This window comes from Neofelis nebulosa, chromosome 3, assembly GCF_028018385.1.
Source record: "Neofelis nebulosa isolate mNeoNeb1 chromosome 3, mNeoNeb1.pri, whole genome shotgun sequence".
Classification (NCBI taxonomy): Eukaryota; Metazoa; Chordata; class Mammalia; order Carnivora; family Felidae; genus Neofelis; species Neofelis nebulosa.
Genome location: NC_080784.1, coordinates 26,437,098 through 26,451,765, shown reverse-complemented (window position 1 = coordinate 26,451,765; position 14,668 = coordinate 26,437,098).

Here is a 14,668-nt window from a genome sequence, read left to right as displayed (position 1 = left end):
TCTGTTTCCTGTGAGAAGACAGAAGATCTGGGGGGGCGGGGGGGTGGGTGGAAAGCATGGTTTGAGTATTCCTCCACAAACAGCTTCAGCTTGCTTCCTGAGATATTCAGACCTAAGTGCAAGAATCTTATTTCAAAACAACTTCCGTGGACTCCAAATTTTAAATCTCATGAGTATTTGATTTCTTCTTTATGCTTAAATATTTGCTAAGTTCTTTCTACCAGGTGTAAGGCACTATGCTGTGCATTCCAGAGGCTAGAAAAATGAAAAAAGCAGAGGCCTTCATCTCCAAAGGGAATGTGGGAGAAGAAGATCTGAAATTCAAGGAGGGTAATTTGGGGTAATTGAGGGCGGGCAGAGATATATGCAGCATGGTGGCCGAATACAACTGAGCAAGCCAGAAATTCCATATTGGCACCCTCATAGGTAGGTGCAGCTTGTAAATATTGTCTCAGCATCTGACTGTTAATGGAGTATTTTCCCTGATCTGGGGGCTGAATACAAGCTTGAGTAGCAAGGTTCATTTAAAAATCCATTTCAGTGTCCGGGTTACATATACTGAGTCCTGCCAAGTACTGTCAATACCTTGAATCAATAGTTACCTCCCATCTCTGTTGGCAAGTAAGTGCTTAATATGTCATAAACAAAGAGATGGCTGGTGAGGGCTTAAAAGAAGCATCTGACCCCTCCTGCTGAGTCCCTCCAACAAACTGTTTCTAAGTTCAAGGTCTTCACAGACAGATAAGATATATGCATTTTAATATGTCCTTGCTGGAGATCATCTGACAAAAGCATCTTCATGAAATTCCTGGAACCAAAAGACGAATAGACTTAAATATTTTACTGCTGTCAGGTTGGAAGCCTCTTGGAACATTGAATTTAAGCTAGAACATTAAGTTTAAGCTTTTCAATCTTTTAGCTACTGGGTAGGAACTGAGTGGTAAGGACAGTGAGATGGAAATGAAAATATGCCCAAAGAGCCTTTCAGATCATCTTTACTGTACTTTGATCCGTCCCCACGTTCCCTGATGCGTGGCTCCCGAGGCAACCAGTGTAAGTAATCAGAACCCACTTGTGAGTCCTTATCAACCGTGTCGAGAGGGCAAAGGACACCAGGATGAGAAAGACTGCTTATTTGGGAGTGCTACCCAACTGTGAGTTAGGTATTTGCTAAGACTGTTCTTAAAACATTAAAAAAAGAAAACCATAAATCACAAAAACTGAGATCTGGCTGTAGGGAAGAGCGACAAGTGATTTTTACACTATACGTCAGGCACGAAGCTAGGCACATGACATTTCCTACCTCGTTTACACCTCCAAACACCCACAAAGGTAGACAGGCTTACTTATTATAGGATGCAAGCCAAATGCGTATGTCCTTTTAAACCCCTCAAGTGTTACTTAGCATAAATTCTGGTCACCTGAGAGTCCAATGTTGGCTCATCTTGTGAGGAGATGGAAATACTATAGTATAAAGTGAAAACGCTAGAACAAAAATGCTCCGCTTAAGAAAAACAGAGATGAGGCTCCTGGGTGGCTCAGTCAGTTAAGCATCTGCCTTTGGCTCAGGTAATGATCTCACGGTTTCTGAGTTTGAGTCCCACAGTGAGTGAGCCCTGCTTCTCTCTCTCTCTCTGCCCCTTGCTCACTTGCACCCTCCTCTCTCAAAAACAAACAAACAAACAAACAAACAAAGATGGAAAGGATAAGAAGAGTAGAGGACAAGGAAAAGAAAAGGCTGCATGGGAGACCATCCAAGGAGGAAGGGGAGGAAACCAAGAGGCTGGCCACTGAGGAGAGATATCAGGATGGAAAGGAAATGTTTATAGGATTTTAAGATGGTAACTTACTTGCTAAATGAGTGCATTGTAAATCATTTCCTCCATTTCTACACACTGCCCTTTAAAAAAAACCTATTTTGGGGCGCCTGGGTGGCTCAGTCGGTTAAGCGTCCAACTTCGGCTCAGGTCATGATCTCGCAGTCCGTGAGTTCGAGCCCCGCGTCAGGCTCTGGGCTGTTGGCTCAGAGCCTGGAGCCTGCTTCCGATTCTGTGTCTCCTTCTCTCTCTGCCCCTCCCCCGTTCATGCACTGTCTCTGTCTCAAAAATAAATAAATGTTAAAAAAAAATTTAAGGGGCGCCTGGGTTGCTCAGTCGGTTAAGCGGCCGACTTCGGCTCAGGTCACGATCTCGTGGTCCGTGAGTTCGAGCCCCGCGTCGGGCTCTGTGCGGACGGCTCAGAGTCTGGAGCCTGTTTCAGATTCTGTGTCTCCCTCTCTCTGTGACCCTCCCCCGTTCATGCTCTGTCTCTCTCTGTCTCAAAAATAAATAAACGTTAAAAAAAATTTTTTTTTTAATTTAAAAAAAACCTATTTTAATAAAATTGACATTGAATTTGCTTTGTGGACAAATGTTAAATCTTGCCTCAAAGAGGGCATGGAGTGGGAACAGAGGCTGCCAAGGCCAAGGGGTAGGGAGCAGTGACTTTGGAAATTCACAGAGTCGGGGCAATTGAGATTCCAAGAGTTTTAGTGACTTCTTCAAGATATCAGATGTAGGGTGTGGAGCCAGGATTTGATATCAAATCTGTATGATCACAGAGTCCTTTTCTCTTTTGTCAATGCCAGTGGTTCACTAGTGGTCCCTGGGCCAGCCCCAGCAGCAGCAGCCTCATGTGGGAACTTGCTAGAAACGCAAACTCTCAGGCCCCCACCTCAGACTTATTGAATCACAACTCTGGGGGTGGGCCCCAGCAACCTGTATTTTAACAAGCTCCCCAAGTGATTCTGATTCGTGCCCGGGTTTGAGAACCACTGTTCTACAGTCAAGACTCTATCCCACACTGTCTTCCCCAGGGATTTGGGGACCATCAAGGTCGACCTCTTCATCCTACGAACAGAGAGCTGAGATTCAGAAAAGTGAATTGATTTGTCCAAGGTCAAATGGCTAGTTTAAAAATAATAGCTGAAACTAGGACTCAGATTTTTTTTTTTTTTTTTTTAGGTTTTAATCCAATGAACTTTCCACATTTTTGTCAAAGTCTCCAAAAAACTCAATATTGCCAAGCCCAACAGGAACTTCTCAGTTCCATCTAACCAGAACTCTCGGCAGTGTTTTAAGGAGTTGGTCAGTCCTCCCTTCTTGAATCAGCTTGATCTCTTGGCTTTGTTGATACACCACACTCTCCTGGTTTCCCTCCGAAACCAGGAGCCAGCCTGTGGCCGACGATGGTCAGGCATTGGTGCTGTTTAGGAGCTCGCCCTGCATTCACAGCTGAGCCTTGGTTCTTCTCTCAAATATGGACACTTTCACAGAACATCAACCTCATCCAAGGCCACTGTGTGATCATTAGGCATAAAACAAACAAACAAAAGCAAACAAAAAACCTCCACAAACAACAACAAACAAACAAACAACTGCTTCCTGATGCTATCTTAACACGGTCCTACCTGTGAACACTGTCCAAACCTACAGAGTCACAAACATCCCTCTCTCCTGGCTAATTCAAGGGACCGCTGCTTTGGGATCAATTATAGCCTGACCCTGGCTCTAGTCTTCTCTTCTTCTCCAGAGACTTGTTCAGAAATCCAATCATAGAATTGTTCTCCCTTCCTGACAGCATCTAGTCTAAACCAAAGAGCCTTGCATCGCTCCCCATAATCACCTGACACAAACCCAGATCTTACAACGGAGTCATTCTGACACTCTTATTGAGACGTCCGTGGTTCCCTAAAGGGTGTGTTTCCCTTTGCCGCATCAAGTAACAAACTCGACTTTGCTCAGTTACAGGCGTGTTCCTGGAGAGCACGGACACTGCCTGCCTCACTGCTGTTTTGCTCTGTCTCTTTGTTGATCACCTTCCTCTTCCGACTGCCTAGAGCTCAGTTTTGCTGCACACTCCCCTCCCCTCCGCTTTTCTTCTCTTCTCTCCTCTCCACACTCCCTCTATAGGAATCCCATCCACAGTGTTTGCATACTGATGACTCCCAAATTTATATATTCCAGTTTCCCATAAACTTTGGTCTCTTGTGTTCACCTGTCTATACTATAGATCCATGTGAATATCTAACAGGCATCTCTCACACTTGCCCAGAATTAACTCTAGATTTTTTTCCCCTTCAAATCTGTCCCACCTCCAAGGTTTGGAGAAACCTAGAGAATTCCAAACTGGAATCCTAGAAAATGGTACCACAGTTAATTCAGTTGCCCAGGTCCAGAAGCCTTGTAGTCACCCTTAACAATCCTCAATCTCTCTCACTGAGCATCCGATCCATCAAAATCCTGTGAGCTCCACTTGTAAGATATATTCTGAATTCAAACACCTCTCACCAGCCTCACTTGCGACATCCCACCGTCATCTCGCTGGCAAGAACAAGTGGCCTCCTAATTCCCTTTCCAGTCTCTACCTTGGCTCCCTCTACTGGGGTGAGACCGGAATCTGGTTAGTGTAGCAGAAAAGAAACTTACTAGAAGCCACTTTAATGGCAGAATCAGTGGGAAGACCGAAGAAACAAATGCCAGTTTGAGCTCCCAATAAAAACTTTGGTGATCCACTGTAGAACCAGGCCACCAAGGGAGCCGCCGCCACTCCTCCAATCACTCAACAGGCAAGCACACGCATCCCAAACCATGCTGCTTTGCCACAAACAAAAAGCTGCCATGATCAGGAGAGGCCGCTTCTCCTGGCAATGATGCCTGCCAGCAGAAAATAGGAAAACCAAATGACTCAGGGCCTTTACCTGACTAAATCTCATGCAAATGCACCCGATCGGCAGAACGTCTATCACAGGGGATGTGGTTTTTAGCACTCTAGTCTCTGCAGGATGGGAGGGTGGGGTTCTCTAGAAGGAGGCTGGGATAGATATTGAGCACCAGATCCCAGGACCCATTACACTCCCCTACTGCACCACTCAAAAGCCAGAGTAATTTTGTTACACATAAACCTCACCTTGCCACTCCCCTGCTCAATACCCTCACAAATGGTTTGCCATCATGCTTGGATAGGATCCCAAGTCCTTATACGATTCGATCTGGCGGCAGGCTCTCCTTCCAAGCTCTTCCTTGCTCTTTCTCCTGCAGCCACTCTGGCCTCACAGTTCCTCGAACACGCTAGAACATGCCTGCTTCTAGATCACCTGCTGTTCACCGTGCCCAGAGAGTATCTCTTAGAGACTTCTCTTGCTTATTGCCCTACTTCACACGGATCTCTTGGCCAAAGGCCAAGGCAGCCTCCTCTGAGTACCCTGTTGAATAGCACCGCCCCTCCCCCTCCATCCACCCGTCTCTCACCTCACCCTAGCCCCTCTGTCACACCCCTGTTGTTTTCTATGTCTGCACTGTGCTTCAGTTTTTCTCCTAGCTCTTGTACTAGTTGGGATTATATTTATCTGTTTAAATCTGCCCACCTCATTGAAATGTAAGCTTCACAGCTTTGTTTTGTTATCCTTGGGACCAAGAACAACAGTGCCTGGTACACGGCGGGTGCTCAATATATATTTGTCAAATAAACTGATGGTTCAGTCCATCAAGATAATCCCCGAAACGTGAGCGCGAAGACATGTGGGTATCAGTAATGAAGTACATGCAGTTCAGATCTACAATTCCTTATCTTTGATTCTGAACCCCAAAATGCTCTATTAACTCAAAGATGGATTTTTAAAAAATAACTCATCTACTTTGTTCATGGAGAACCATTTTTACCTGAAAGAACAAATTACGGAAAATTGTGGTTATTCAGACTTGGGTGTTCGGCAAGCACTTTCTTGGAAATGGAATGAAGATCTATTGCTCCAAACAAAGTAACTGACAGTGTTTATTGCTCATGATAAAATTTAAGCTTTTACATGAAAACTAGAATTTCGGAGAACTTGTATTCACTATAGTGACCTTGTCAGCTCTCCAATACTTGATGGCTTTTCTGATGAAATCAGTGGTGATATTAATGAACGGAATTTTAAGATTTTGCTTAATGGAACGTGTTAATATTTGGAAGGTCACCATAACTCCATAATACTTGCCAAATGTCCAATACATCAAGTTGCAAAATGTATGGGTAAAAATGTACTAAGAGTCCAAGGCAGATGAATGGATTTTAATGAATTAGACTACAAAAATTTCATTGATAATGTTTCAGATTCCACATTTTTCCTAACCTCATAAAACTGCTACATATCAAGTTGTAGTGTCGTATCAAAGGAAAAATGTCCGCACTTATCTGAAAATGTTATTCAACACTTTCCTTTCTCAACTACATATCCATGTAAGGCCAAGTGGTTTTTTCATATACTTCAATCAAAACAGCATATCGCGACAGATTGGGTGCAGAAGCAGATACAGGAATCCAACTCTCTTTTATGAAGCCAGGCAGTAAAGAGCTTTTCAAAAACATAACGTTACATTTTAAAAATGTAAAAGAACGCCACTCTTCTCACTGTTTTTTGTCTTGTTTTGTTTGTTTTGGAAAATGTAGTTTTATTTCGTTTTTAAAAATTTTACGTAAGAGGACTTTTTCCCCTCTTTTTTAGGCTGGGAATCTGTTGTTGTCCGCCTCAAGCTCCATTTTACTCGCCCAGCAGCACCAACTGGGGGGAGATTAGGCAGTGTGGTAGCACGCCTTCCTGTAGGCTAGTGAGAAAGCACAAGGTTGGCTTCCTGCATTATTTTTATATAATCACAAGTGGATTAAGGAGAATTTTAATTCCTTATTTCAATTGTCATTGCTCAAAACATATACTTATGCATTGTTACAAAAACAAAATTCAGCTGAGTAAATTTGGAGATGTAACTGGCTTTATTAAACAATTTATGAATCAGGCAGCATCCCATCTATCAAGCAGAGGGGAGCCCCGAGGAGTCGTATCAAAAAAATCTAGTTATTTTCACAATAAGCCTGTAATCTATATTAAAACATAATGTGTCTTATGGTTATTTTTAATGAATTAATGAATATTTCTAATTTTTTTTCATTTCTAACACAGTAAATATTGATAGACAAATCCCAGAGGAACAAAAACTCTCTGAAGTCCTTTAGTTGTTGTTTTTTTTTTTAATTTTTTAATGTTTATTTTTGAGAGAGACAGAGACAGAATGTGAGTGGGTTGGGGCAGAGAGAGAGGGAGGCACAGAATCTGAAGCAGGCTCCAGGCTCCGAGCTGTCAGCACAGAGCCCGACGGGGGGTTTGAACTCACAAGCCGTGAGATCATGACCTGAGCCGAAGTCGGAGGCTCAACCGACTGAGCCACCCTGGCGCCCCATGAAGTCCTTTAATTTTTAAGAGAATAAAGGGACCCCAGAGAACAAAAAGTTTGAAAACCACTGTTTTAAAGCATTTTATCAAGTTGATATATAAATTTAATGGCAATGAAATCACAACGCTAATGATTTATGTTATGCAACTCAACCAGTTAATTTTGAAGTTCATTTGGAAAAGAAAAGGTGCATGCACAACCAAGAAACCTTTGAAAAGTATACCAATGAAAAGGGACACCCCAATTTTGTTAAAACCTAATATAACACTATAGCAATTTTAACTGTATAGTTGGTACAGAGTAGAAAGATGAATGGAACAGAAAAGAAACCTGCAGAAATTACCCCTTAAAATGTAATCATGGAAACTCATTAAGACAGAGACATTTCAAACAAAAGGAGAAAAGTGTGCTCAAATGTCAGGACAGATTTGGGAGAAAAGCAGAAAGTTAGATCTCGCTTTGGTTAAGACTCTGAGTTCTGGGCAATCAAGTTTTCTCAAACTAGCTTATGATAAAAGGAATTGAAACAAGGAGGATGTGGAGTTCACAAAATGCTACAGCGCATAAGCGAAGAAAAAGATCGCAGGCTGCATCTCCAGGAATGACTACCAAAACCACACCACGGAACTAAACAGCCAAGGAATTGACGCATGAACTACAAGAGGAAGCTGCAAAACCAGAAAGCTGTACCACAGCTGTTGCTTCGGAACCACACCCCTTTGCCATCTCGCAAGCTGCCAAAACAGGCATCCGTCTGCCCAATTAGAGGCAGCCACCATAGCTGCTGATTCCAGAAGTCGCTGCCTCTGCCATGATTCGAGCCTGCACAAGAACGCCCATGCACTTTTTTTCTCTCTCTCTAAACAACTCAGTTCAAATACAGTTGTAAGTGCCTCCTGTTGGTAGAACCAGACTCACATCCCCAAACCCCAGTTATATGGAAGTCTGGAAGGAGCGTTGGGATGGTCATTCAGTGAGGCATTTCACTGTGTCGACCACGATCCTTATCTCACACCGAAACAGCAGCGACAACTGTAACTACAACAAAGGCATTGTAAGAAAACACAGGCAAGGATTTTTATAATCTTGGGAAGGAGAAAGATTTTACAAGCAAAATACAAATCCCAGAAGCTCAGAAGATGGACAGTTTTGACTACCTAAAACTGTAAAGCAGTTGTGTGACAAAAAATACACAAACAAGATTAAAAAGACTTGTAACTGACTGGGAGAAAATATTTGCAACATTTAGAGCAAACAAAGGATTATCTAGAATGCATAAAAGTCTCTTGCGGATCAATAAGAAAAAAAAATCCAAGTATGAAATCCGAGAATAGGTAACTCACAAAAGAACTATAGATGGCAAAAGTTGTTGAACCTTCTTACCAATTAGAGAAATGCAAAATAAAGGAACAAGGAGGTATTTTTTTTAATCTACAGAGTTGGCAGAAAAAATTACAAAGATTTTTTTGTTAAAATTGTTTTTAATGTTTATTTTATTTTTGAGAGAGAGAGACAGACAGACAGAGCAGGGGAGGGGCAGAGAGAGAGAGAGAGAGAGGGAGACACAGAACCCGAAGCAGGCTGCAGGCTCCAAGCTGTCAGCACAGAGCTGGATGCGGGGCTCGAACTCGCGAACCGCGAGATCATGACCGGAGCCGAAGTCGGATGCTTAACCGACTGAGCCACCCAGGTGCCCCAACAAAGATTTTCAGTGTCCAGCATTGACAAGGGGGTACCGTCATACACTGTTGGGACAATAAATAGGTGGGGTTTTTGCGGAAGGGCCCTGAAGAACATTCATCAAAATTGTAAATGTACTATAAATATCCTTTGATACAGATATTCCACTTCTCACATTTCACCCTGCAGGAAAACTCATACGTGCGCACAGATGGTCAAATGCAATGATTGCCATTATGACTGTGCATAATGACAAATTCGGAAGTCATGTAAATCTCTACCAACAAAGACGTGGTTAAATGAAATGTGGTAAATCTCACAGTGGATGTCACAGCAGCAGTTAAAAAGAACAGGTGAAGCTATGCATACGGATTTCCAGGAGTTTTCAAGACACAGTGGGAGAACAAGTAAAGCAAGTGGCAGACTGATCCATCCAGTCGGACATTTAGGGAAGAGCTGCTCCCCATCCCACACACCACATCTGCATAGACGAATGCGTGTTGGTGATGGCACAGAAGCCTAGCGGGATGACATACACTCTCGCCAAAGGTCACTTCTGGGAAGAAGAGTGTATACGCTGAGAAGGAGGCTGTGGCAAGGGCCTTTCTGTTCCTGTACTTATTATTTGAAGTTTTACCAAAACACACTTGGGTATTAGCTGCGCCATTTTAATGTAAAAGCTCAGTTGGCTGCCCTTGTATAATATTTGGCAAGAAATACAGGTTTCCACCTTACTTACTCATGAGATACCTATTTCTTGATTTCATAGTTGCAAAATGCTTTATCTTTTCTTTTCTGTTTGTAGGAGTCATTGCTGAGCCTTTGGTAATGGAGTCAGCATCGCCTACTACCACCTTCCTAATTTCTGCCCAACAATTACATCTCCATTTTCCACCTCCATACGAGCACGAATCTGTGATCAATCATAGAAACCACACAGGAAAAGGAATATATGATAGAAGACTCTAAAGAAACCCTGTCTTTCCTGAAATCTTGCAGCAGTATTGATTTAGAGCAATTGAATCATTACGATCTCTTCTGTAAATGCATCAATCAGACAGAAGTAGCTTATGAGAAGTGAACTTCTTCCTGCTCAAAAGTGCTGCGAGTGTAGGGTAACCGAGACTCGTGGAAGACTTGAAATTGCGATTGGGGGAATCTGGGTCAAATTTAGTGATAAATTTCCCATCTGTGAAAGTTATTAAATATTTGAAGAACTATAAAACTCTGATGAACGCGTACTCTAAGAAAAAAAAAAAGTACCTCTATCATTGTCAATGGCACTTTAGCTATTCCACAAACTTTTTGAGTGCCTCCCATGTGCCAAGTTCTCTGTCTGTGACCAGGAAGTATAAAGATAAATGAACCATGATCTACACACAAAGAATTTATCAAACCTGTGGGAGAAATGAAATGCACTCATCTGTCCATCCATCCGTCCGTCCATCCATCCGTCCATCCATCCATCCATCCATCCATCCATCCATCCATCCATCCATCCATTAGTTGACAAGTATTATTGGGTGATAATAAATGCCAACCACTGGACAAAGCACTGGGGATATAGTGGTGACCAACACTCAGCTAAGAACTTACAGTAAGGCAACGAAGCTGTGTGACAGTTTAGCAAGATTATTCTGCCTCTCATACGAAACAAAACTTCAAACGGGATATTGGTGCTGAGTCATATGTAGCATTTTAATAGGTAAAGATGTGGAAGGAGGGAACACCAGGTTGAAGAAAGAGTAGAAGCAAAGGGAAGAGAAATACATTAGTATATACTGGCATAGTGCATAACAGAAACTCGGGACATGATAACACGATGGGATATTAGATGCTGTAACAAACAACCCCCAGATTTCAAGAGCTCACATCACAGTCCGGTTTAGTATTCACATGGAGATTCATGGACCTATGATTCTAGGAGTTGTTTTCCATATGAATTCTGCATGTGTGTATGTGTGTGCACCTGAGAGAGAGAGAGAGAGAGAGAAAAAGAGAGAATCATATCTAGAGGAAGACATAGGGAGTAAGGACTAACACTAGAAAGGCATACATCACTTCTTTCCACATTCTTTTGGCCAGGATTAAGTCACACAGACATCATCCCACTTAATAGAAAAGGAGGCTGGGCTGTGCAGTTTCCCCATGTGCCAAGGGGGTAAATGGACCTGTCCTGAACACTTAGCATTATCTCTGCTAGATAATCTCAAGATTATCTATAAAGGCTAATTCATATAAGGGGACTACTGTGTAGCATTTAAATATTTAGCATTTAAGAACTGAAACACTGAACAGAATACAATCATGTGTATTGCAAATAAATGTTGAATATTTTGCAAGATAAAGTGTTAGATTCTGAAATGCAAGAAATGATATAATTTACTGAAGAGGTTGACAACTCAGGCGGAGATCAGCACTTACATATAATAAGAAAAATAACACAGTGTAAGGAATGGTAAGTACCAAAACACAGAGCAGCATTTTATGAACACTTTGGTTTACAATTCATGTAATATTACTATAAAAAAATTGTATTGTATTCTCTGGGTTTCCATATATAATTTAAGGTAGCCTTATAGTCTTCCCCAAACACAAGACAAATGTATTGCCCTTTTAAAACTCAAAGCTTTGTGGGCCACCTGGATGACTCAGTGGGCTAAGCATCTGACTCTTTTGGCTCAGGTCATGATCCCAGGGTTGCGAGTCGTGGGTTGGAGCCCTGCGTTGGGCTCCACACTCAGCTGGGAGCCTGCTAGGGATATTCTCGCGCTCTCTCTCTCTCTCTCTCCCCCCTTCTCCCCTCTCTCCCCTCTCCCCTTCTCTCTCTCTCTCTCTCTCTCTCTCTCTCACACACACACACACACACACACACACACGCACGCACGCACACACACACACACACACACACAAACAAAAATAAAACTCAGAGCTTTGAAAAAGCAAATGGAAGATGTTGTCCAGAGAGTAATTATCTGTTCTCCGAGGGAAGATGCGGTTGATGTAGCTGTCACGGTGATTTATTCAGCAAGGCTTCTCTGAAGGATGTTATTTGATTGCTTGACGAGGTTAAAAAAAAGGTTTTGCCAATTTATTTGCATCATTTACATTTCTCACGTAGAGGTGGTGTATCATAATCACTAAGAGTATTGGCGTTAGAGTTAGAACCAAATCGTTTCAAGGCACAGCCATATCACTCATTGGCTTTGGGTGAGTCGCTCAACCTCCCTTACCTCAGTTTCCTTGTTTGTAAACAAACAAAAGAAGGACAGTATCAGTAAGTATAATAATGTTGCCCTGGGCTCTCCTGTGGATTACCTGTGTTAATGCGTCATCGTATTTTGTCTACCAGCTGGCTCATGATACATCTTTTAAAAAGGATCTATGATGATGATGCTAAGATCAGTGTTTCTGGAGATCACTGAACAGCATGGATACGTTGCACAACGATACAATATAAAGCAAAAATAGATATAATATCAACCTAATTTTGATTTTCAAAACATTGGCCGGACAGGGACACGCAGGAAGGAAATGCCCTAAAACGTTAACAATGATGTCTTTAATTGGTGCAGTTATGGATTTTGTTTTGTTTTGTTTTTCATGTAATTCTAAATTATCAGATATTTTTAGAATAAACATTTGTTTCCTTCACACACTCTCAATTGTCTCAAAAATCCCTTACAGTTTTTAAACTTTGTATGCACACATGATTGCTTTATTAACACGATGTGATTCTTTTATGTTATTTTCTCATAAAGACAAGAAGACCTCCCTAAGGAAACTCTTTGCTTTACTCTTGTGTTAGAATAATTGGCCAGCAACATTAAAAATTAATTCACGAAGAAGCAAATAATTTTGTCTTGTTTTGTTTGCTTTTAGATTTTGTTTTCCTCTCTTAGTAATAGCTCAATAGTAAAGAGCTAAAATATCATTTCAATCCTTGTTGTTCCCCTTCTTTCTCTTATATGCATCGGGGTCCTGAATCAATACATGCTGGAAAAATTCCAAATAATTTTTTTTATGTTTATTTATTTTTGAGAGACAGAGAGCGCGCACACGAGGGAGAGGAGCAGAGAGAGAGGAGGACAGAGGATCCAAAGCCAGCTCTGTGCCGACAGCAGACAGTCCAATGCAGGGCTCGAACTCACAAACCATGAGATCATGACCTGGGCCGAAGTCAGGCGCTTACTCACCAACTGAGCCCCCCATGCGCCCCTAAATAATTCTAACATAAAATGTCACTAACAGTTGAACATGACAATCAGAGATATAGAACTCTAGAACTCCAAGCTATTTCAGATTTTCTTCAAAGCTGGAGCTTTGATATACCAACATCATACATATAATCTATGAATACGGGTATAAAATGAAATTTTGAAAAAAAATTTCATTTTTATTCCACATAAGATGGCTTTCTCTTTTGAATGAACATTTGTTTCTTCAGTCAATTTAACTCTTGTGTAAAGAAAATTCTCTTAACGTGTATTCAGTTTGGATACAGGAAATTGTGTTTGACATTCCTCTTACGTTGTTCTCTTCAGGCTATACTGATTTGATTTCTGATCAGATAAAACTGAGCTCATGAGGAAAGTCTACTATATTACATTACTTTTGTCTATGTGCGGCCAGAATAGTGCAGAAAAGCTTTTGCCCTGGGGATGAAAGAGCCACTGTCCAAAATGATGAATGAGTTTTCTCCTGCAATAATAGAAAATGCATGGGCAGAAGACTTTCACACCTGTCTGCCCCTGGGCAGTGACTTAACCTCTGGTCCATTTCACCTGCAATCTTCCCCTCAGGAAGGCATTTTCGCCTGGTTTCTGATTCTTGTTGGGTGATGGCAATTTATTTTCGCTTTTAGACAAAACAAAACAGAATATCCCAACCCAAATATCCTTATTTGGCCTTTTGTGGTTGTTTTAATTGTTCAGTTGGATTATTTTAATGCTTTTGATCACCTTCCTACTGATGATCTTTATTTGCTTGTTTTATTTCCTTTCTTCTTTCATGTTAGGTGAGAAAAAGGAAGTACAAATTCCAGGTCAGCGGTATGAGCAGTCTTCTGCTTAACCCAGAACGCAGTTTCCCCTGATGACCTGTGCACAGGTGCCCCACCGTCTCTAAAGCATACTCCCGCTCTGGTCTCAGCCATGTTCCTAATAATGGGCTGAAACCAATCATTGCAAACCCCTTCCCATGTTATTTTATACCTCGGCTTGACTGCCGTTCCCACACAAAGCCAGGGTCTTTCCTGTAACAGAGAAGATGAAAGAGAAGGAAAGAGAAAGAAGATTTGCAAAGGCTGTGTTGTAAACACCAGCCTCACTCTTTGTCCGCACACCTGAACAGACTTCGTGTTCTGCACCCTTTGTCAACAGCACATCAAAGAATCTCAGCTCTGGAAAGGACTCTGAGGTATCTTTGAAGCGTGGCGTGCTATCTGATGTATGGATTCCCTCTTCAAACATCAGCCATAAGTGGGCTGGCCTCCTTGTCTGCCTGTCCAGTGACAAAGAATTGTACCTCTTGAAGGGTGCCTGCTTTCCGGCAGTTCAAACTTCAGAAATATCTTCCTCTTCTTGAGTCTAAATGTTCTCCCCTATGACTCACTTTGGCTGGCCCCAAGTTTGCCCTCTGGATCCTCTCAGAATACGTCTCTTTCCTCTTTCCTATCGCAAGTCCTTCCTAAATTCTTCACGTAAGTTAAATAGAAGCTATGACCAACTGTTAACTCCCCT